Below are 25,851 nucleotides of genomic sequence, written 5' to 3' on the forward strand. Positions count from 1 at the left end.
ATTATGGGTAAATATCTTTTGTGAGAGCACATGTTTGATGAATATGGGTGATACTTGTGATGTCCTTGATTGAGCAATATGTATGATGAGTTTTCCAAATAGGTAAGTCAATTCTTGAAACTAGGATGTTTTTGAGTAGTGTTCATGAGCTTTCAATTGTGTGTTAACATGCTTAGTGTAGAAACTTGCATTCTATGTAGTCATTATTGTACCAGCTTAAGTGTCTTGCATGTATTAGAAGTGTAGAGTCTCCTTAGTTGATGATTCTTATAGTTAAGAGTTGTTCGAGGAAGAATAAGGCTTTATGTTTGGGGTGGTGATGTTGGGTGTATTTATGCATTCTAGTGTCACTATTCTAGTCTTTTAAGCCTTGTTTTAAGGATGATTCATATAATATATGGGTTGATAATGATATAAATATGTATCTAAGTGTCGAAGTATGTGATTACAATGTTTAAAGTGAATTCCAAATAAGTTTGTACTTAAATGAGTCATTTAGAGTTCAATCATGGAAACTAGCTTTACTAGCTTGAGCTAGATGTGTGTCTAGTTGATTTTGATGGATTCTAGTGTGTTAAATGAGTTCCTTAAGGTTTTAAAGTGTAATATTATGTGGAATAACTTTTTTGTAAGGTACAAGGTTCAAGTGAGTCAAGTCTAAAGTAGGAATGAGAAGTGAATAGTAATGCAAACAAGCCTTGTCTTAACTCTTATTTTTTATTCATTGTCGAGGATATTATATTGTTATGATCTATAATTCATGGGGTGATTATGTAGGAAGCTTTGTGTCATTAATATGGTGATATAATGGTGATAAAAAGGCTAGAAATCCATGGGAAATGCACCACAATACAAGGGATGAAAGGTGGGACGATCAACACTTAAACAAAATTGTGGAAGCAACTTCCAGTTTGTAGAGGCTACTAGGATCATCCCCATCTTGAGCGGTTCAATACACATGGCTGTGCCCCTACCCCGATGCTCAAATTTTTTGAACTCTCTTTGTCCTACATGACTTTGGCTTACCCTTTTCCTATAAATACATCATTGCCCACGTTTTTAATCATCCTTGGATGTATTTTGGAGATTGAGGGGCTTCTATAACTTCATCTTTTAAGTTTTTCTTATTTTATTTAAGTTCATTCATGTCCTTAGTTTTTAATTACAATTTTGTTATTACGATTAGGACTGTGTGTGGCTAAACGCCCTCTTTTCGGGATTAAAACCAATAATATAAGTAAAAACCAATAACATAAGTACTATAATTTTAAATTAATTTTGTCCAAATTGGTTATCACTATTGGTTATTTGTTTATACTTGATTTAACTATTTTGAGGCTTGATCACCCTTAGAATACATCTATTTTTAACCGTGTGATCTCAGCAAAGGAAATAGCGCAATAGAACATGGGAATAAATAAAGTATGGTTTGTATTCTTTTATAAAATAAGGAATTGGAATTAACATCTTGGTCAGGGATGTACATAGAAGCCTCACTTGATTCACACAAAGGATGATATATTAAAGAACTTAATTGGATTATTATTTCTCCACTTAATGTTGTTGTTGTAAGGTCTAAATTAGGTAAAACATTAGAGGTCGGGAGACCATGATCGTGCAATTAACCTGTACTACCCCGTATTTCAAAAACTTAACTTATCTCTTAGTTCATGAGTCATCCTATATAATATTTTTAAAATACCAAGTATTTTTCAGTTTAGATCCTGCTAATGTGTAGAAAATTTAGTTAGCTTCCCAATGATTTAAAATTTGCCTAAATCCGATAATTGGGTAAAAAGTTATGGCTATTTTAAGTTTCAGTCATTAAACACCATCATCCAGGCTAGTAGTGCATCACGGAATATGTCAAAATGGAAATTGTCAGTTTCCAGTGAAGTACTGTGATATCGGTGCATCACGCCACAACATATTTTCCCAATTGTCCATTTCCAGTGTACTAACACTATTCCACCATATCGCGGTAAAATTTTAGGTCCCAACCAAAGTGGGAATGCGATACCATCGTGTCGCGCCAGCATGCATTTTCCCATTTGACAATTTCCAGACACACGGTGCGATAGCGCCGCATTACGCGAGGTGCCTATTTTGAAAATTTTTGATGAAAATTAAATATTTCATCTAGGATTAAAATTGTCTTTTCCCATGATTTTAAAACACTCAGATACTGGATTTAATCCCAAAAAACATTTTAAGTCATTACTCACTCAATTTATCCTCAAAGTAAAAGTATTCTCTCTCAAAACTACAAACCCTAGCTTCAAGAAACCAAGAGCAAACTCAAGAAATTCTTCAAGCACGTTTGAGAACTAATAACCCAAGGTATGTTAGGTGTTCATCTATGGGTTCTTTTCACCGATAGATTCCACAATCCATTTTCAAAATACAAGATTGTTGAATTATGAACTTCCATACTTGAATTGATTTCAATTCATGTTCCTGTTATTGTTGGGTTTTAGTCCATGATTAAATACATGCTTTTACGAAATTAATCATTGTATGGGTTGAATTACATGATCTTCATGATAAACCCTTCAATTTGAAAGTTGATTGCTCTAGCTTTGATGACTATATGTTTTGATTATTGTGTAACCTAAGCATGCTCTCAAAGTGTTTGATAAAGTGCCTATGTTAATGAAATAGTGCCATTATAACATGATAGCATATATTGCCCATTCATGCATAAGTATATGCATTATAAGTGTTTGATTAAATGCCTCTATGACTGGACAATGGACAAATGTACATTGTTATAATTTTCAAGAGTATATTATGCTTTATTTTTTTATGCTATAGAGTCCTGGGGGTATTTAATACCTGACAATTTAGTTGTGTACTTAGTGCCAGTGTCAGTCAGTTATAGAACTCAGTAGAACTCATCAGTTACCAAACTCAGAAAAACTCAGTAAGCTCAGTATCAGTCTAGTCCAGGTTAGTATACTCAGTTTAGTGTCTTTTAGTTAGGAGTAGGTTTCAGCATCAAGTGAACCCAAGGATGGGGGCTCACCTGCCGGTAGAGGGTGTGATCTCTAAAAGAAATCCTTGTGTTCCAGAGCTATGTAGCCAACATAGGTTGAGATAACAAACATGCCAGTTGAGGGTGGATGAGGTGCTTTAAACTACCAGATGAGGCTTCCACGTTCTCATTAGAGTACCTGCCAAATGATGGTAACTCTTCAATATCTTTACCCGTGGCATCGTACTGACACTCTTCCAACTGGGGTCACAGGTTGGACTCCAACTCAGTTATCTTATTTGGGGTATGTCGATTAAATGATTACCTCCCACAGTCTCAATTTCAGTCTTCAGAATAAAACTCAGTTCAGTTCTACAGAATCAAGACTGTCAGATACAATTAACCAGTATCAGTAAATCAGTTATCAAGAACTTCAAATATCAGTTACTCAGTATCAAAATTTAGGACAGCTTTAGACAAGCTTAGTCATAATATTTATTTATTTGCACATTAGTGTATACTCAGTATTTACAGTAGTATCAGTCATCCATGTACCTTATCTAGCATACCAGTACATTTCACATACTAATACATACTCTTTCTTTGCGCTATGATGTCTTATATCATTGGTTCAAATGCTCAGGTTCCCGACTGCACATAGATGATTCAGATTCAGCAAGCAATAGTCGATTAGCAATGAGTTCTCATTATTTGAGGATATTCTTTTATTTCATTATTTCAGTAGACTTAGTATTTAAATAGATCGAGTTAGTTGGGGGAATGTCCCATTAACTTCACTTTCAGACAGTTTCAATTAGAGGCTTTTCATACTAGTTTTTAATTGGCGTTCAGTTTTACAGATTGTTGTTTCAGTTGATACACCATAGTCGTATTTATAGATTTTGAACCTTATGGAATTTCAACCTATTTTCTATATTTATTATAGTATCATATTTTAGTGCTCACAACAAATATCAGTCATGGGTTAGCTTATGGTCCTACGAGGTCGTAAGCACCGTATAGCATTCAGGGTACAAACTCAGGCGTTACTAACTTGGTATCAGAGCATTAGGTTCAACAGTGTCCTAGGTAGTCTAAAAGCCGCATCTGGTAAAGTCTTATTCATGGGTATATAGCGCACCACACTTATGGACAGGAGGCTATGAGATGTTTTAAGAAATAGTTTCCCTTCATTCAGTATTCATGTACTACGAGTAAGCATGAACTCAATTTAAACTCTCAGTATAATCCGTTTCCTCTTTTTCATGTAAAGAACATGCCTCCCAAAAGAACTAATGAAAGGAGAATCAGAAATCAGTCAGCACTTCAGCCCGTTCAGGCAGATTCCATAGACGAGCATGTCTCCCATGTAGAATTAGAGCTGCATTCACTACTTTAGCCAATTCTATAGTAGCTTAAAATGAATGGCCAGCTACTATTCCAACCAACCATGTAGCCAATACTTTTACAGCGAGAATTTGGGACTTGACCCAAATGAATCCTCCCCTATTCTCAGGATCTAAGCTAGAGAGAATCCACAGGAGTTCCTCAATCAGGTTTAGAAAGTCATGGATATCATGGGAGTGACTTCCAATGAGAGTGTTCATTTAGCTACCTATTAGCTACAAGATATAGTTCATAAGTGGTTTAAGTAGTGGAAGGTAGATAGGGGCACCGATACAGAGCCTGTAGAGTGGGAAGAGTTTGCTATCGCTTTTCTAGACAGATTCTTTCCCTTAGAGCTAAGAGAAGCCAAGGTGTTAGAGTTTATAAATCTCAGGAAGGGCAGTATGAGTGTGAAAGAGTATTCCCTCAAGTTTACTCAGATATCCAGGTATGCTCTCCATGTAGTAGCTGACAGTAGGTCCAAAATGAGCAAGTTTGTAGCTGGGATGTCAGATAGTGTGGTTAAGGAGTGTAGAACTGTGATGTTAATTAAGGAGATAGACATATCCAGGATCATGGTCCATGCTCAATAGATAAATGAGGCAAAGAATAGAGAGAGAGAGAGAGGTAGAACATGAAGGCAAGAATAGGTAGCTTTAATTTCAATCAGCCTAAGTCAGAGGGCGGTAACCATTCCTATTTTCATCTAAAATATTTAGTTACAGGTCTATCCTTATCTAGTGCTCTAGTACCTCAGTTCAAAAATAGTAACATCTATAGGGAACCCGGCTCTAAACCTCAGGGTAGTGTCAGTAGTGCTCGAATAAATCCTCTTTGTTACTAATGTATCAAGAACCATCAGGGTGTCTACAGAGCTGGTAGCGATATTTGTTTTGGGTGTGGCAAGCTAGGCCATAAAGTTAGAGATTATCCTCAGTCAGGTTCTCATGGTCAACATACTCTTTCTTCAGCTCAGTCAGGTCGCCCGAATCAGCAAGGTGCCAATTTTAGTGCCACCAGTGGGAAACGCCCAAACAAGCTTTATGCGCTTCAATCTAAATAAGATCAGGAATGTTCTCCTGATGTGTTCACTGGTACGTTACAGATATTCCAGTATGGCAGGAGCTTTACTATCTTTTGTAACTCTTTGTATGACAGTCAACTTTAAGTTAGACTAGAAATATTAGCAGTACCTTTCTTAGTGCTTACCTTAGTAGATAAATCTGTTCAAGCCAAATGAGTATATAGAAATTGCTCGATTAGAGTATTTATGAAAATCCCCTCAACTAATTTCAGCAATAGAGTCGTTCTATTTTAGTTTCCTGATAGACCAATCATTGAATGAAGGGGTAGTACCTCAGTTTTAGTTGATCTAAGTTTGAATCTCTAGATTGAAGTAGTAGAAAGAAAAGTTGAGAATTCGAAGTTAGTCTTTGTTGAGGTTTCTATATGATGATTTTTTGGGCAATAGAAACATTAGAATCATATATCAGAAGGAAGTACTAACAGTGGACCTTACATCATTAGGAGTAGTCATTCAGAATGAGTTTAGTGTTTATGAGATTTTCATATCTCAGACTCTGGAGAAAAGTGGTTTCAGTTTGATTTAGAGTTTATTAAGTGCCTCACGGTCTTAGAATAATGACTTTAAGCTAAGGATGGTAGGACAAGTAATCAAGTGAGTCTTTCAGATTTTTGTGGTAATGCTAGTATGTGTACAAAAGTAGTGGGAGAGGTTGATTCCCAACCTGTCCTTATATTAGTACAAATTTTTGTACTTCAACTATCATGATATCTAACCACGCAGTACATGTTAGCTCTATGATCCAAGCCCATATTCGTGCACATCAACGAATATCATTTATGCTTATAGTTCCTAATATAAGGAGTTCCAGTTCACTTAGTGTTTTGAATCATGTTCCATGAAAACAAAAACTCCAAATTTAGGTCATGCAACTTATGACTAATGTACACTATATGTACTCATGCTCTATAGTGTGCTCAGTTCAGCATTCAGTTCCAGAAGCAGTCTGATTTCTGGTTTGCTTGACTAACATATACAGTTATTAGTTATTCAGTTGTCAGGATCTCAACATTTTTGAATCATCCATGCGCTTAGTCTTGAATTCCTATTTAATACCATTTTCACGAAATTCATGCTCAGTTACCTCATGTTCCTCAGTCAACCCTTACCTTAGATGCATAGTACTGTATAGTTTTAGTCCAGTAATTGAGGTTAAGTACAATTCAATATTACATGACCAAAATCTATCTATCAGTCATCCAGTTAATCAAATAAGTTAGTATGTTTATGCATTCGTCCTTAGTGCCCATGAGAAAAATTTTAGTAGCTCCAAGTGAAATACGGTGTTGAAGTAGAAACTATTGTTCAAGGAATAGTTGGGAAATATGGCTAAGATGGAAAGCTAGTAGTTTCAGTGTATGAGGCATAGTAACTCTATCTTAGATGACATTTCATGGGACTTTCCCCATATTACAGAATTATATCCTTGACGCGATTTGTTAGCAAGATGTTGTATTCAGACCATCCCAAGATTTCCTTGCTGCCTAAAGTTTGTAGAACTTTATAGAAAGATTGTCAAGAAATGCTTCAGTTAAGCATAAATTTTTAGTGTGAGATATTCCGTACAACCATCAATTCAGATTAGTAGTTAGGCGAATAAGTTCGTATATTTTCCCATCTTTCCTTATAGTCGTACTATCTAAAGTCTAATAAATGTAACCATTCCAAGATAGAGCAACTAGGTAGTTGCATTTTCATACTAGTTTATGTGTCATTCCTTAGTTTCTGATACCAGATATTCAGTCACAAATCAGTTTATAGGTGCCCCGTGTATCGTCTTAGTTTTCTCAGAATCCTAGCCAAGTAGTATTCTTTGGGAGACATAATGTCCCAAGGGGGAGATGCACTATAAACCCCCCGAGTTTTCATGACCTAAGTCTTCCATGCTCTTTTTACGTAACGAATCTAGTTTGGAGTAGTGAGTACTCCCAAGTTAACCCTCAAGTCCCAATCTTAATTGTAAACCATGTAATTAAGGAATCAGTTCAATTAATGATAATCAGTTCATGTATCATGTTTCAGGCTCAGTTCTGTTCTCATATTCCCATTCATGCATGCTCACTGAATGATCTCGAGTTGACATCTGTGTCTATAATCTTGAAAATCTCTTCTATGAAGGGGGTGAAGAGATTCGACAAAAAGGGAAAGCTCATCCCCGATACATCGATCCTTACAAAATACTCAGTAGTTTTGGAAAATTAGCTTACGAGATCGAGTTGCCTTCAGATCTAACATAAGTACATCCATTATTCCATGTCTCCTTGCTAAAGAAATGCATTGGTGACCCAACAATCATAGTTCCTTTAGATCATGTAAATATTCAGAATGATCTCCTTTTCAAAGAGGTTCCAGTCTAGATCCACAGTTATTAGATTCGCTGACTGAAGGAAAAAAAGTTCCCTTGGTCAAAGTTCTTTGGAGAAATTAGTATATTGAGGGAGCTACTTGGGAAGTAGAAATGGATATACAGACCAAGTATCTTCACCTCTTCTCCGCAACCTCAGATCTATCTTAAGGTAACAATATTCCTTAGCTTTACTCAGTTCCATTTTCATCTATAATTATAACTTGCTATCCATTACCGTTGCATATTCATTCATGCATTCATGAATCAGTTCAGTCATGTACTCATGCATCAAATATGCAAGTTCAGTATGAAAACCCATCTTGTCAGTAGCTTCAGTCATAAATTCCATGCATTAGATATACATGTTTAGTGTAAAAGCATAGTTTGTTAGTAGTTCAGTCATGTAGTAATGCATTAGATATTCATTTTCTGTGTGTAAACTCAGTCTATCAGTGTCTCAGCTTAATCAGTCTCATTCGAGGATGAATGTTCCCACGGGGGAGATATTGTAATACCCCATATTTTAAAAGCTTAACATAACTATCAGTTCATGAGTCATCCAATATAATTTTTTTGAAATAGTAAGTATTTTTATGTTTAGATCCTACTAATATGTAGGAAATTCAGTTAGCTTTCCAACAATATAAAATTCACCTAAATCCGATAACCGGGTAATAAGTTATGGCTGTTTTAAGTTTCAGTTGTTAAACAGCGTCATTAGGACTGTAGCACATCGTGGAGTATGTCAAAATGGCAATTGTTAGTTTCCAATGAAGTACCTCTATACCAGCGCATCGCATAACAACTTATTTTCATAATTGTCTATTTCCAATGTACCAATGCGATTTCATTGCTTCGCGATGAAATTTCAGGTCCCAACCAAAGTGGCAATGCGATACCACCGCATCACGCCACCATGCATTTTACTATTTGGAAATTTTCAGAGACACGACGCGATAGCGCCACGTCGCACCAGGTGCTTATTTTAGAAAATTTTGACAGAAATTAAATGTTCTGTCTAGGGTTAAAACAGTGTTTTCCCATAATTTTAACACACCCAGATATGGGATTTAATCCGTAAAAATATTTTAAGTCACTACTCACTCAATTTATCCGCAAATTAAAAGGATTCTCTCTCAAAACTGCAAACCTAGCTTCATGAAACCAAGAGCAAAGTCAAGAATTTCTTCAAGAACCTTTAAGAACAAATAACCCAAGGTATGTTAGGTGTTCATCTATGGATTCCTTTCACCCATAGAGTCTACGAATCCATTTTCTAAATACAAGATTGTTAAATTCTGAACTTCCATACTTGAATTGAATTGACTCATGTTCATGTTATTGTTGGGTTTTAGTCCATGATAAAATTACATGATTTTATGAAATTAATCATTGTATGCGTAGAATTACATGATCTTTGTGATAAAACCATCAATTTAAAAGTTGATTGATGTATCCATGATGACTATATATTTTGATTATTGTATAACCTAAGCATGCTCCCTATTTATTTGATAAAATGCCTATGTGAATAAATAGTGCCATTATAACATGATAGCATGTATTGCCAATTCATGTATAAGTAGATGCATTACAAGTGTTTGATTAAATGCCTCTATGAGTGAACTATGAACAAGTGTACCTTGTTGTGATTTTCAAGAGTATATTATGCTTTATTTTTTTATGTTATCGAGTCCTAAGGGTATTTAATACCCAACAATTTAGCAGTGTGCCTAGAGCCAGTGTCAGTTGCATAATCTCAGTCATGTCATGATTAGTTATACTCTCAGCCAATTATAGAACTCTGTAGATCTTAGTCAGTTACTAAACTTATGAAAACTTAATAAGCTCAGTATCAATCCAGTCTAGTTCAGTATACTTAGTTCAATTTCTTTTAGTTAGGAGTAGAATTCAGCACCGAGTGAACCCAAGGATGGGGGTTCACCTGACAGTAGAAAGTGTGATATCTAGAAGCAATCCATGTATTCCAGAACTACATAGCCAGTGTTGGTTGAGATATCAAACCTGCTAGTTGAGGGTTGATGAGGTGTTTTAACCTGCCAGATAAGGGTTCCACCATTCTCATTAGAGTACTTGCTAGATGAGGGAAACTCTTAAGTGTCTTTACCCGTGGCACGGTACTGACACCCTTCCAACTCAGTTATCTTATTTGGGGCACATCAGTTAGATGATTACCTCCCATAGTCAGAGTTTCAGTCTTTAGAATTGAACTCAGTTCGTTTTTATAGAATCAATACTGTGAGATACAATCAACCAATATCAGTAAATCAGTTATCATTGACTTCAAATATCAGTTAATTAGTATCAGAACTCAAGACTTAGCTTTAGAAAATCTTAGTTTCAGTATTTATTTCCATACACATTAGTGCATACTCAATATTTACAGCAGTATCAGTCATCTATGTAAACTTATGTTCAGTTACTCTATATCATACAGTCAGTTATTGTTCATGCATATGAACCCTTGCATCCAGCCTTACCTCATCTAGCATACCACTATATTCCACGTACTGATGCGTACTCTTTCTTTCCTCTATGATGTCTCATATCATAGGTTCGAAGGGTAAGGTTCTTTACCGCGCATAGATAGATTTGGATTCAGCCAGAAGTAGTAGATTAGTAGTGATTCCTCATCATTTGAGGATATTATTTTATTTCACTATTTTAGTAGACTTAGTATTTTAGTATTTTTTTGGGTTAATTTTATATGTTATTAATAATCATGTAATAATGGACCAAGCCATCAAACAATAAAAATTCAGCCTAACACTATTCACCAGACTCGGCCCAACCTAAATACAAATAGGAAACAAATAAAAAAAGAAGGGTTTCCAAAAACATTTTAGTTTCCTAATCCTCATCTCAAACCCACCGCCTTTTACTCTGTTGATACCTTCCTCTGAACTGATCCACCTTTTGATGATGCTATAATTAATTTACATTGTAGCTCCTATATCTTGATTTCCTTTTACATTCAGCTTGCATAAGTAAGTACTGTGTTTCCCTCTAGCTTTTCCTCATTCATTTCCTTATTCAACTAAGTACCGATGGTCTCATCTCATTACTGTACTTTGCATTAACAAAATGAAAGTTTTTAAGCAAGTGAGAGAAAATTGATCTGCTTAGATTTTTTATAATAGCTGAGTATGCTACCCTCTTCTTGCTTTGATCTATATTTTCTGAATGTACTTAAATTGACTCGACCTTCTCTTGCTTGGAACCCATAGATGTTGTAGATCTGAACATATAGACTTGCTTGGTTGCTTTCTTGTACTTGCAGATATTTAACTACTCTCCTCTAAGTCAGGTTTATGAAGCTTCATCCATTTCATCTACTCTCCCATAGTGTTGAAAACTCTTTTTGTTGAATGTAATAGCTTAAGAATAGTACATGGACTTTCTTTGATTCTGCAATCTTCTGTATATAAATTATATGTAGATTCTTAATCTTGAAAGTCCTTATACCCCTCATTATTAAGCTAGTATGATCCTTAATTATGGACTCTACCATTTGTCACTATTTAGTATGGCTTTACCTCTTTTTTCTAATTGTTGGTAACTTATGAGGGTGAAAGAACATGTGTCAATGGCTAAGTTGGCTAGATGATCAGCTAGTTGATTGCCCTCCCTATAAATATATTGATAGTGCACTTGCTTGTTTTGTATGAATTTGTGTATCTGCTTGACTGTATTTGCTATGTTCTATAAGAAATGCCATTCATTTGTCAACACCTTCTACAAGAGTAATGAATCCATCTGAATGATAATCTTATTATGCTGTGTTTGTGAACAATGTTTAGCTGCATATAAGATTGCATTAGGCTCTATTTGCGTATTATCTGCGTAGTGTTGTGATTCTCCCTTAGCATATATGCAATCTCCATTATTCTTATCCCTCAAACTAAATGCATAAGAGTTACCTCCTTCCTCCCCTCTCACAGCTTTATCTGTGTTGTATTTGACCCAACCCTTCTCTGGTGCCTTCCAAACTACTATAATAGCCTTCACTTTTTTTTCAACTTTTCATATTCTCAAATTCTATGAGGCCATTCTATTGGAAATTCCAGTTCTGGTTTTCTGATCTTCCAAAGCATTCTAATATTCCTTGTAACATTATATATAACCCTCAATCTTGTATTTTCCTTATCCTCATGTTTCTTCCTATTCCATCTCCCCTACAACTCCCACAAAGTTATGCTAGGTACAGAAAAATAGTTAGGCTATTCTATCCCTTTTACTTCTGCATTCCACCAAATCAAAATTGTTCCCCTCAGAGTAAAATTATGATTATGAATTGCTGCAAAAGAAGAAAAGTAAGACCAATTCTTGTTAGCATAAAAAGAGTTCCTGAAGATATGAGAGATTGTTTCCACATCAGGATCATCACTACACCAGCACTTAGATGGACGCATCCCCCATCTCCTAACTGTATCATCTATAATAATTATTCTTCTCCATAGCCTCCACTTGAAAAAACATATCTTAAAAGGTAAACCTTTCACCCATATCCTTTTATAGGTATTGTCTATCTCTTCCCTATTCCTTATATAATGCCAAGCTCATTTGACTGTGAATAAAACTTTTTGTTCAATACTCCATATAGGACAATCTTCCGATTCATCTGATGAGGGAATTACTTTGTTAATAACATGATCTACTTTCTCTTCTATGAATAATGTTCTAATCAACTATTCATCCCAAGTACTATATCTTATCAAATCTTTTACCTGCTTATACCATCCTTGCTCCTCATCACCTCCTTCCATTATAGAATATAAATCTCCTTGTCAATTCCAGTTATCTAACCATATATCATAGTTTTCTTGCTTTACTTATGACATAATTAAATACTCCACCAGATCTCTTTCCATTAGTATCTTCTTCCATACTTGTGATCCTCCAGTACCTGTTTTCCACATTACTAGTTTTGGATACTCTTTGCTTCAATATTTATTAAACATAAAATCCCTCCAAATTGATTTAGTGGTCCTAAAATTCCACCAAAGTTTATAGAAAAGAGCCATAGAGATATCAGTAATCCTCTTAAATCCCTAACCTCCTTCCCCTTGTGGTAAATATACAGGTTGCCATTTCACCTAATGTCTCCTCTTCTCTCTAATTTCGCTACTACAAACAAATTAACCTAGCATTCTTTGAATAACATTTAATACATTCATGTTAGGGTTCATTACTGACAAACAATGTATAGGGAGGCTCTGTAACACATGCTTGATCAGCACAACTCAGCCTCCATAAGATAACAGTTTACCTTTCCAAGTCTGCACCTTACTAGCAATTCTGTTCATTAGCTGCTCATAGTATTCCTTCTTCTTTCTCATGTAGAAAATAGGACATCCAAAGTAAATGAAAGGGAATTCTCTTCTCATAATACCATTAGCCACTTCTACTAGGACCCCTACTTTATTAGAAACCCCTTTGTGCAAATAAATCTCACCCTTATCTTAGTTAATTTTCTTCCCTTATACTTCCTCACATTCATCTAAAACAGCAGTAACAAACTGTAAAGATTTCACTTTAGTTTTTCACAATATGATCTTATCATCTGATAAAGCAAAATGATTTAATTTTGGGCTTTCTCTTGGCATCCCAAACAATTTGAAGTCCTTATTCTGTATCAGTTTCTTTAGTGACCTTGACAAAACTTCTTTTTCTATAATAAATAATTTTGGTGACAAAGTATCCCCCTATTTTAAGCCTCTTGTAGATTTAAAGAATTCCTTAGGCTGACTATTTAAAAGTGTAGAATACCAATTATTTTCGAGTAATCTAAAGACCATATCAACAAGAATCTCAGAAAAACCAAATGTTCTCACCACCTTTGTTAAGAAAAGCCATTCCACTCTATCATATGTTTTACCCTCTTTCTTATTTTTGATACAATTTCCTGAACTACCTGGACATTTTCAGCAATACTCCTTCCCTGAACAAAGCCTTCCTGTTCTGGTGAAATTAATTGGGGTAAAACTCCTTAAATCCTCTCATGAACAATTCTTGAAAAAATCTTTTTGAAAAATTTACTAAGAGAAATAGGACTCATGTCAGAAAAATTGTTCACTACTAACTTCTTTGGGAACAACATCGAATTTGTATGAGTAATGTATCTAGGAAGTTGAAATCCACAAAAGAAAACCGTTATCATTTTGTGAATATCCTGCTTAATAATCTCCTATGCATCTTGGTAAAATGCCCTCATTATCCCATCTGGACCTTCTACACTATTTTTATTTAATCCCATCACAGGTTCTTTGATTTCATCCTCATCTGGTATTCTCATTATATCTTTATTCTGTTCTTTAGTCACCAACTTTGGTATTTCCTACAGAATGTTGAAATCTTCTGCATCTTTTTGTTTGGTAAACTGGTTCTAGAAAAAATTAACTGCATCCTCTGATATGTCCTGTATTTCTTCCAACCATTCAACATTTTCATTCTGAATTCTACTTTTCGTGAGCCTGTTTCTCATTCCATTAACAATAGTGTGAAAGAATTTAGTATTCCTCTCACCTTTCTTGAACTATTCATACCCAACTTTCTATCTCAAAAAATCTTCCTCCCTCTTTAATTGTATGTTCAGCTCAGCATGAGCCTTAAATAAGTTAGCTCTATTTACTCTATTAGGATTCTCCTCAAATTATTTTTCTCTTACCCTAATAATATGTTCTAGAGTTTCAATTTCCTAAAAGATATTAGCAAAATGTTATTTATTTAATTTACCTATAGGTGACTTGGTGTTTTTGAATTTATTTTGATACACAATGAAAAGATTTCCTTCAATCTATAAATCCTAACTCTGTTTAATCACTTCCAAATATGTTTCCTCCTTTAGCCAAAAATTTAAGAATCTAAAGATCTAACTATCTGCTCACTCTCTGTTCTGCATAGAACTAGTAAAGGAGAGTGATATAATCTACTCCTAGCTAAAAGTTACATTTTCATCATCTGAAAAATATTTTATAGCCTATCATTGCACAAAATCCTATCTAATCTCTTGAATATGCAGTCCTCATTTGTTCTCACATTCTACCAAGTGAATTTACTTCCCTTAAACTAGACTTCTTCCCTATTACAAAAACTGATCCGCTAATTATAGTCATGAGTTTCATTAAATGTAATAGATAACCCACCCAACTTTTATTCCACACTTCTTATAAAATTCAAATCCCCTCCTGTTAGCCAATGCATTTGATAAGTATTAGACAGACCAATTAAAGAATCCTATAGTAATAATCTCTCATTTTTATTACATTCAACATACACTAAAGTAACCAAAAATGAAATACCTGCATTTTAATTCGCAACTGTCAGAGTGAATTACTCCTCTTCATCTTTCACAACACTATATTCCACATTCTCTTCCAAGAAAACACAAATTTTTTCGGATACATTTAATACAACATGTTTCATACCTAACTTTCTTCTGTACTCCTCAATATGGTGACCATCCTGAAATGGTTCCATAAGTCCAATAAAGTAAAAATGGTATCTTCTTGGAATTGTTATTAGTCTAGTGAAGTCCTGTTGGGTGTTAACTGACCTTATGTTCCAAATCAATGCATTCATTTGGTCTTAGATTTAGCTGTATGACTCCTTGAATGCATTGTTGATGATTTTGCCTCTGTTACACTTGTATTACCTGTTTTTTTCTTATTTTTTATTTCCTCCTTACTTCTATCATCACTCTTATCCATGACTTTTCTTGACTTACTCTATTTCTTTAAACTTGTTTGAACTTCACCACTATTCTTCGCTACTTGCCAATTTGAATTACTATCTATTGCCTGCTAATTTATTATCTTTCCTGCTATGGGTTAAACCTCTTGACTAACTTCTGTACCTTTACCAAAAATTCTAGGAACCCAATCTTTGGTGCTTATCCCATCTCCACCCTCTTGTTTATCAGTTTCAACATTTCCTGCATTGTCTTTGTTGTCTTTATTCTTATTGTATGCGTCTTCTAAAGCTTTAACTGTATTTGAAATCTCCAACTCCATTTTTCTATTCTCATTGACCTCTCCCAATATATGACCAAATCAATTTATCCTATATCTAATTTTCCTTATGAGCCACTAAAAATTATTAGTGGTTTCTCTCCTTGCCTCTAACTGATTATGTACTTGCTTCCTTTATGTGTTATTTTTTTAATTCATCTTTGATTCTTTCTCCTTTTTTTCCTCCTTATGTTTGTCATATAAATCTGGATGTTTGTTACATATTTTTGTTCATCATGTCCCTATAAACAACATTCTGTACAATGCTTTGGCATGTAATCATACTGAATTTGGACCCATTTGTATTTGATTTCACCTCTAACTTCATTTTTTTCATTAATTCAAATCCTTTGAGGTAATTTTGCTACTAAATCCACCTCTACTTTTACTCATGCACAGTAGGGTCTAATGTGATTTTTAGTTTCCATATCAACTGTAAGTGGTTTACAACCTACAGACACTATACAAAATATTGAATCTCTTGCAAAAAAATTGGGGGTAAATTTAGAATTGAGATCCAAGCTACTGCCACCGTGATTTAAACATCTGGCTCAAACCATGGATCCAATTTCAATGCCCTCATACATTTTAAGCCTTAATAATACATGCCTATCATCCAAAAATCTAATAGTACATTGACCTTTGATTAAATATTGAGATGGAATGGTTTTACGGAGAACTTCAATATGTGGCTTACCATATGAGAATTTACCAATGATAGCATATTGTAAATTCTCTTGCATGATCAGATTCCGCAGTTCTAATGATTTACATGTAATTGTAGGATCTACATGGAACATAATAATAGGCTTAGGAGAAACCCTAATAATATTAGTATCGACCACTTTAAGGTTGAATAGATCTCCATACTTCTAACTACAGTAATCTTTTTGATTATTTTGATTACTTTCTTCAATACTCCTATTGTTACTTTTATCCGGTGGGATATCCCCACCGGGTATGGTGGACATAATGGTTGGTGATGAATTTAGTATTAGTCGGCGATGATATTAGGGTTGAAGAGGAAATACTCTATAGATACAAAGTTCTTGAAAACATGCAATCAGTAGTTACAAATTACAAACTCTCTTTTAGTTACTCTTGCACCAATTGAATGTAAATAACGAATTAAAATGGAATCGTTGTTTAATCAAGTCTCTATACGATCGATACTTGGTATTATTTAAGGCACTTTACTACTTGTTATACCATGTACACTTGCGTGTGCGTTATCAAGTTTTTGGCGCCATTGCCGGGAACTTGTAAATTAGCAACTGTTTTATTTTTAGTTTTGCATTTTAGATTTATTCGGTGTTTTCTATGTTTGGTCTTGGTTTTGTACTTGAAAGAAATACGTTTCAAAGTAGTACGTTGGCAAGGGATAAGGATTTAGTTGAACCAAGTCCCAAACCCAAACAATGCTTTCATAAAAAATAGAGAGAAACAATCCTTCTCCCCAAAAATTTGTAAGTCTAAGAAGATCAAGAAGATCCTTCTCCAATTGATAAATAACTAGAAGCCCATAGGACAGTTAGAGAAGTGGCAATCCCACTTCCAACTAATTTGACCTTTCCATTTAAGAAGCTGGTAGCTAGAGGCCAATTTGAACTTAAAAAAAATGTGGTACAAGTTCTGATTAGTAGTGGACAGTTCATAGGGCTTTCACATGAAGATCCATAGTTCCACATGCGAAATTTCCTTGAAATAAGTGATACATTCATTCCCATAAGTGTGAATGAATAATATGTGAGGATGATGCTTTTCTCCTTTTCCCTGTTGGGGGAAGCAAAAAAGTGGTTGAATGCAGAGCCGAAAAATTAAATCACATAATGGGATGACATAACTCATAAATTCCGTATATGATTTTTCCCGTCTGGCAAGACTATAAGACTTTGTAGTGAGATAGTGTGCTTTAAGAAGATAAAAGATGAGAATCTATACCATGCTTGAGAGAGCTTCAAGGTACTTCTTTGAGACTGTCCACACCATCAATAGTCTAATGAGGTTCTTTCATATACTTTTGTAGAGGCTCTTGATCACAATATAAAAATATTGCTAGATTCAGCTGTAGGTTGCTCTTGAGATGACATATGATGAGCTGTACACCTTGAAAAACTATATTGCTCGAGGGAATCTAGTGTGGCATGATGATTGTAATAGTGCCACCAAGAAAGTTGTAGGTCTGTTGAGGTTGACTAATACACCTCTTTATCAGCTTAGTTGCGGCATTGCAAAATATGATAAACACTCACTTCAGTAGCCTAAATTGGGAGTTGTATAACTGCGGTCATAGTCAATGGATACAATAGGTTGTTGGTTGGTGTGAAGTCTGTGGAAATAGTGGCCATACAGCTGCTATATGTACATCAAATCCAAAATTTATGATGTATGTAAGAAATATTTAGAGGCCTAATTATGGTAATGCATACAACATGAAGTGGAAATCACATCCACTAAATCAATTACGGAACACGCAGTAGCCACAACAATTTTAGCAACAGCAGGCTCAACCAAATCAGTCAACTAGGAACTTGGAAAATATAATAAAGTGTATTCGAGGACATAGTTGGCAGCTGATGTAAAAAAATAACAAGCGACAGAGAAAAGATTAGAGTTGCCGTTGGGGCAGTTACAATAGGCACTGATACCAAGCCTCAAGGTAGTTTGCTAGCAGATACAGAAAATCCAAAACAAGTAGTGGTAATCACTTTGAGGACTAGTAAAGAGCTTCATGGATAACTTCCAAAGACAACTAAGGAGGTAGATGCTGATAAGGCTCCCCAACAGGTATCCAAAAATATTGTTGAGAATTTGAGGAAGTCTGAGTATTCGAAAGAAGTGAAGAAGGTCCCATAGTTACCATTTCTGCAAAAGAATACAAAGGCAAAAAAGGATGTGCGTTTCAAGAAGTTCTTTGACATGTTCATAGAACTCCATATTAAACTTTCTTTTTTAGATGTTTTGCAAAAAATGCCCAAGTATGCTAAGTACTTGCAGGATGTGGTGGCTAATAAAGTTAAATTGCAGGATGCAAAAGCGGTAGCACTCACTGAGGTGTCTAGTTTTATGGTCTCAAAAGATGCCGAAAAAGCTTAAGGACCTAGGGAAGTTTACTCTCCCCATTAAGGTTATAAACAGCGAGGTAGTGCAACCACTTAGTGATGTAGGGGAAAGTATCAACACGATACCCCTATCTTTGTTCAACAAATTAGGATTGGGGAAACCTAGATCGAGCTCCGTTCTACTACAGCTAGCAAATGGGACCATAGCCCATTCTGAAGGAGTGATAGAGGATGTCCTAAAAAATTTTGGTAAATTTATTATTCCCGATGACTTTATCATGTTAGATTTTTAGGAAGAAGAACAGGTACCAATAAGATTTAGGAGTCCATTCACAGAAATAAAAGAATCGTTGATTGATGTAAGAGAAGGTACTCTTAAAATGATGTTGGAGGACAAAGATGCAGTTTTTAAGGTTTATAAATCACATAACACACTATTCCACTATAAAGACTTGTGCATAATTACTATTATTGAAGGGGATAGGTGTAGGGTGGTTAATCCATCAAGGACCTCTTCAGACTACCTCATTGGACTGCCTAAGCCACTACCACCACAACCTGATATAATGCAAATTAATGAGCCTGAAATGGATAAAGTTGAAAAATATGTTGCCCTTGAAAAGAAACACCCAAGATGGGTGAAAAGAATAAGAAGATGGAGACTAAGAGAAGCATATCAATCTAGGGGTAAATGAGGAAGTACTTTGACTGAGGATTTTCTTTTTCTCACTTACAAGAGAAACATCTTTATGGTTAGGGGAATTGCCAAGAGGATCTATCACGATTTGGAATGAGTTACGCAGGCAATTCTTAAACAGGTTCTTTCCTCTATTAAGGATATTGAAGTTTAGGGATGAGATCTATAAGTTTAGGTAGTTGCAGTAAGAGTCCATGTAAGAGACTTGCTTCAAGTTTAAGAAGAAGCTGAGCTTTATGCTGAATCATTAGTTGATAGGGAAAAGCTTATCAAAAATACTATACAAAGACCTGACCATTAGTTCATGAGCCATGGCAGACACTATCTCTAGAGGAGATTTCATGAGACTATGTTGGGAGGCAGCTTTAGAGATGTTAGATAGGATCTCACTCACAAATCGAGGGTGGCAAACTTGGGAGGATAAAAAGGGATTTGGTACTTTTGTTATAGTTGCTTCCTGTGACCAGAGAGCAGCTGATGATACGGTAGAGCAAGAAATTGCATTACTAAGCACCGATTTAGGGGTGATAGCTAAGCAGTTTATAGAGGACAGTTATGAGAATGTGAACATAGTACCAGCATATAGGACAACTTCCAAAATGTACAAGTCAGAATTAAAAGAGGAAGCTAACTATCTAGATTATTAGATGTAAGGTTTCCGAGCCCAAGGTCAAGGGAACTAAGGTTGTAACTACTATAATCGGTATAGAGACCATAGAACAAATAAAGATGGTGATTGGAGAAAAAAGAAAGGCTATAGAGAGAGAAGAGAAAGATACATTCCACCTGGTAGATGTGATGTAGAATCCAGAATGGAGAAGATACTGGATAAGTTTTTGAAGGGTCAGGAAATCAGTAAACTAGCATCAGGGAGATTAAGGTTGATATTTCAGGGTTAACCCAGAAGGTTGAGTCACATGCCACTACCATTAAGCAGTTGGAGCATTGGGAAGATGTCAGTGACTCTAAACCAGAGGTAGCTAGGTACCCTTCTGAGCAACATACTGAAAATTCCAAAATATAATGGTCACACACTTGCTATTACCACAAGGAGTGGTATCACTACTATGGACCCCCACTACCTATTATAGATGATTCGAATAATGAGGCACCTACTGCTATGTCTAAAAAGGTAACATGTGATAGAGGTACAGTTGCTAAAGATAAAGGTAAGGGTCCGATCATTGAGCCAGAATCCAGAAAGATTCTAAGACCACCCCCACCTTTTCCTTAGTAATTGGTGCAGAAGAAAGATAAAGGTAATTTCAAGGGATTTATTAAGACACTGATAGAACTAAGCTTGAACATACCTCTTCTTGACGTGTTAGAGCAGATGCCGGATACGCTATGTGTATGAAATAGTTGGTCACAAGAAAGAAAGGAGAAACTTATGAGGATGTTGAGGGTGTGCACCACTGTAGTGTAGTCACAACTAGGTCTTTGGTATAGATAAAAGTGACCCCAGAGCATTCACTATACTATGAACTATCGGGTCATAAAGATTTGCCCGAGCCTTATTTGATTTAAAAGCCAACATTAATTTGATGCTGTTGGCTATCTTCAAGCAACTAGGATTGAAACTTCCAAAAATAACATTGATGCGACTATTGATGTTGACCACATAGTGTAGAAGCCTTTGGGAATCTCTTTTGATGTGATCGTTAGGGTGTAGAAATTCATTTTCCCGATTGATTTTGTCATCTTCAACTGTGTGGTTGACACCGAGATGCCTATTATTTTAGGAAGACCATTCATGGCAAAAGGTAGAGCTATGGTTGATGACATTTCCCTAAATGAAGCCATGTTGTGTGTGTATTTGAAGCCCAACTTGGACCGGAGATCGCCTCCTCGACCCAACCTAACCATCTATTCAATTAAAAATTAGCAGATGAAATCCAACCTAATATCAAAGTTGCAGAAAAATATATCAAATAGTCAATACTTAGACAATTTATCTAACATTTCATTAATGAAAACAATCTAGCCAATATACCCAAGTCCACAGTCATCAACAAAACCTTTACAAATCCAATGTTTAAAACCTTTTGGGACATGCCCCAAACAAAAGCCAACACTAACTCAAAATAAATTGTCGATGACTTAAAGTAAAACACTATGAAATGTATACCTTTTAGATAATGGAAGCTCACCACTTTAATGTCAACACACGATGTACCCGAACAATTGGTCACTGCATAGAAAAAATAAAGAAAAAGCTATGGAACTTATGTCGCATAGGAACATAGCATTCAAAGGTAGTTAGCAATTAGAGTGCTAGGATGTATCTCAAACATAAGGATAAAATAACACATTAGTTCAAACCATGTCAAGCCGTCATATGAAATTAATTTAACAATAACATAGGATTATATGAAGATACACATACATATGTTTCTATATAGCACACCAAGTCATGGAAATGATCATAACAATCATTCTTAAAGACATTCATTCATGAGACATGGACTGAAGAACTTTCAACCTATCACCTTACCAATTTAAGAACCTTAAACTTCTCTCTTACATTAGTCAAGGGGATCTGAACCTCAAACCAACTTAACCAATTAAACAAACTTCATTAAGCAAGGGAAAAAAACCATAGGATATTTCAATGTGCGAGGGACTCTAACCACAAGCCATTTCATTGGGAAAAGGACTCCAACCACAAGCCATTTCATTAGGTGAGGGATTCCAACCACAATCCATTTTATTAGGCAAAGGACTCCAACCACAAATCATTTCATTGGGCGAGGAACTCCAACCACGAGCCATTTCATTGGGAGAGGGACTCCAACCATGAGCAATTTCATTGGGCGAGAGACTCCAACCACAAGCCATTGCATTAGGTGATGAACTCCAACCATAAGCCATTTCATTCGGTGAGAGACTCAAACTACAAGCCATTTTATTGGGTGAGGGACTCCAACCATAAGTCATTTTATTGGGAGAGGGAGTTAAACCATAAGACATTCCATTCCCATTATTAGACATCATTTGAAATCTTAACCCCTTTTAGTTCATGCATTAACATTAATTAAATCTATTTCATATTTAAGGGCTTGAACCTTTTACCTACATCAACACCATATGGGACGATAAGGTCTTCAATGGAGTATTCATAGATTAACCAATCAATTAGGCCAATGTCTTTATTAAAATCGTCATTCAATTCAAAATATAATCATCAAGACCCTTACAGGCCATTCAAGCTTCATTAAACTTTCTATACAACAATTTATTTCTACAAACAATTAAACTTCATATTTAGTGAAATAAACCATTTCATTGCCATCAACCAACATGGCCATAATTTAACTACTTATAAGGCTAGCAATACCATTACCATACCACTTCTAAACCATTCATAGTTATTGGACCATCTCACCATCTAAAGTCATAAATTAATCTATTACATGATTAACAATTATCAACCATTTACCAAGCATTCATATTTATGATGAATCAATACATGGCAAACAATTCCTTTACCAACCACTTATCAAGTATTAACATTCATTATAAAAATGTTATATCACATTTATGTTCAATAGATCAATACCATAGGTCAATGACTATGACTAGACATTTTATTTAGATATTTTCACAAATACCTTGTGTTTATACCTTTATCAAGGCCAAGTTCACGTTAGAATTCATTAATATTATGTTTAATCAGGACCCATTTGTTGAAATAGAAACAAAAAACACCCACATATGCAAACCACAACTAATATCATATATAACTAGAAGTCTAAGAAAGAGCAAACATTATTCATTATTTGACAATGAAAACCCTTTTCATTTGATTTTAAAATCACCATGTACTCTTACTAATCCAACTGTGAAATACATGGGTTTTGAGTTATTTAATAAGGGAGAGAGATACACACCTTCCACAAGGTGAACCGCAAGAAAAACTTGACTCCTTTTGCCTACAAGATGAACTCCCTTGAAACCCTATCCTCCAAATCTTCCAAAGTGTTTGAGAGAGTGTTTTGGATGTTTGATCCACTAAAAATGTGTTTTAAAAGGCCATATACACTTATATAGTGAGGGGAATTAGGGTTTTTAGGTTAGGAAATGACCATAGGGCCCTTAGTAAAATCTTGAAATTGGCCACAACGATGGCTACGACTTACTTGAGTCAACTATACCATAGTGTACGAGTCTTACCCTAATTTGTACCCTAGGCTCCACCTAGGTCGTTGATTAACGGTGATTTTACCACTCATTCTTACTTAACAATCATATACAGTACCTTGGTTTGAAAGAATTAGTAATACATATTTATTAGTAAATGAACTAATATCCACTCTTTGCATGTATAGAGTAAAAAAGGCTAGAAAGATGTGGATTTGAGCTTGAATGAGTCAAAAGAGAACAGGAAAGTTCAGCTGAAGACTTGGAGCGGAACTGGCCTTCAGTACCATGGGCGCGGTCTACTAACCACAGTCATGATAGTCAAGTTGAAGTTAATCCACTATACTCATGGGAGTTAACTGTGGTCATGGCCAGACTAGCGTGACCACGACCGAGAAAAAAAAGCAGCCCAGGGGAAAAATTGGAAATGCACATGGATGTTCCCAATTTTGACAAAAGACTCAAACGCTAGCCTCATGGAATTATATTCCATCTTCCCCAACTTTTAGGTATTAGCTCTTGAATCCATAACCTCTATTTTTGAAGAATAAAATATTGTGTAAATTTTTGGTGAATAATACATTGGAGACTTTCTAAGTGAAAAATTTGCTCACTACCATTATTGATATTGTGGGAGAGCCATGTTTGAAGTAACATTCACTTAAATCTTCAATAATTTATTTCAATGGAGATTATTGGTATATCTATTCTTATTAATCTTATGTATAGCTAAATCTCCCTCTAGGGTTTATGTGTGAATAGGTGTAAAAATATGTGTGGGTTGTTTTTGTTAGCATCTATTTGGTAATTTATGTTTATGGGTTTTAGCATTTCTATGCTAATTTGGTTAGGACTTGATGGGTGAAAGCTGCAAATACCCACAATGGTTTAATGAGTGAAAGCTCCAAGCTCTAGAAAGCTCAAGGCCATCTTCAAAAAAAGGGTTTTAGGTGAAGTGTAGAAATCCATAGCATCCTTGAAAGAGGAATGTGGAAACCAAAGTAATGATAGAAATTATGTGTGTAGTTTGCTAATTTTTCACTATCTTAGTTATAAGGGTAAATGTGAGATTGACTATACCATGTATATCATCCTAGAAATAGGGATTCGTAGATTGAGATTGTGGTTACAAATTGTTGAACACACCTATTAGGTATTCGAAAGAATAAATGGGTTAAATTTTGGTGTTTTGTTTAAAGACTAGCATCAAAATCTATAACCAAGCCTACCCATATTTGACTAACTAAATTGATGTTGATTACTAACTCCCATATGTCACTTCCTTAGTAATGCATAATCTAAAGATCCGTGCTTGATTGTTAAACTCTAATTATTTATAGCCCCGAATTTATACTAGAAAAAACCAAAAATGAAATACTAGTGTAGGAACCTATCTCCCCCATTTTATATTTTTGTACAATTTGTTTGAGTTTAACTTGTATCTATCATTTCAAATTAATTTGATCATCACTCACATTGTTCCTTGTGGATCGTCACTCACATTTGATCTTCAAGAACCTTTAAGAACTAATAACCCAAGGTTTGTTAGGTGTTAATCTATGTGTTCCTTTCACCTATAGAGTCTACGAATCTATTTTTAAAATACAAGATTTTTTAATTATGAACTTCCATGCTTGAATTGAATTGAATTCATGTTCATGTTATTGTTGGGTTTTAGTCCATGATTAAATTACATACTTTTATGAAATTAATCATTGTATGCATAGAATTACATGATCTTTATGATAAAACCTTTAATTTGTAAGTTGATTAATGTACCCATGATGACTATATGTTTTGATTATTGTATAAGCTAAGCATGCTCCGTATTTGTTTGATAGAATGCCTATGTGAATGAAATAGTGCCATTATTACATAATAGCATGTATTCCCCATTCATGTATAAGTAGATGTATTACAAGTGTTTGATTAAATGCCTCTATGAGTGAACTATGGACAAGTGTACATTGTTATGATTTTCAAGATTATATTATGCTTTATTTTTTATGCTATAGATTTCTAGGGGTATTTAATACCCAAAAATTTTGCAGTGTGCCTAGAGCCAGTGTCATTTAAATAATCTCAGTCATGTCATGATTAGTTGTACACTCAGTCAATTACAAAACTCTGT

This window comes from Capsicum annuum, chromosome 1 (assembly GCF_002878395.1).
Source record: "Capsicum annuum cultivar UCD-10X-F1 chromosome 1, UCD10Xv1.1, whole genome shotgun sequence".
NCBI classification, from domain to species: domain Eukaryota; kingdom Viridiplantae; phylum Streptophyta; class Magnoliopsida; order Solanales; family Solanaceae; genus Capsicum; species Capsicum annuum.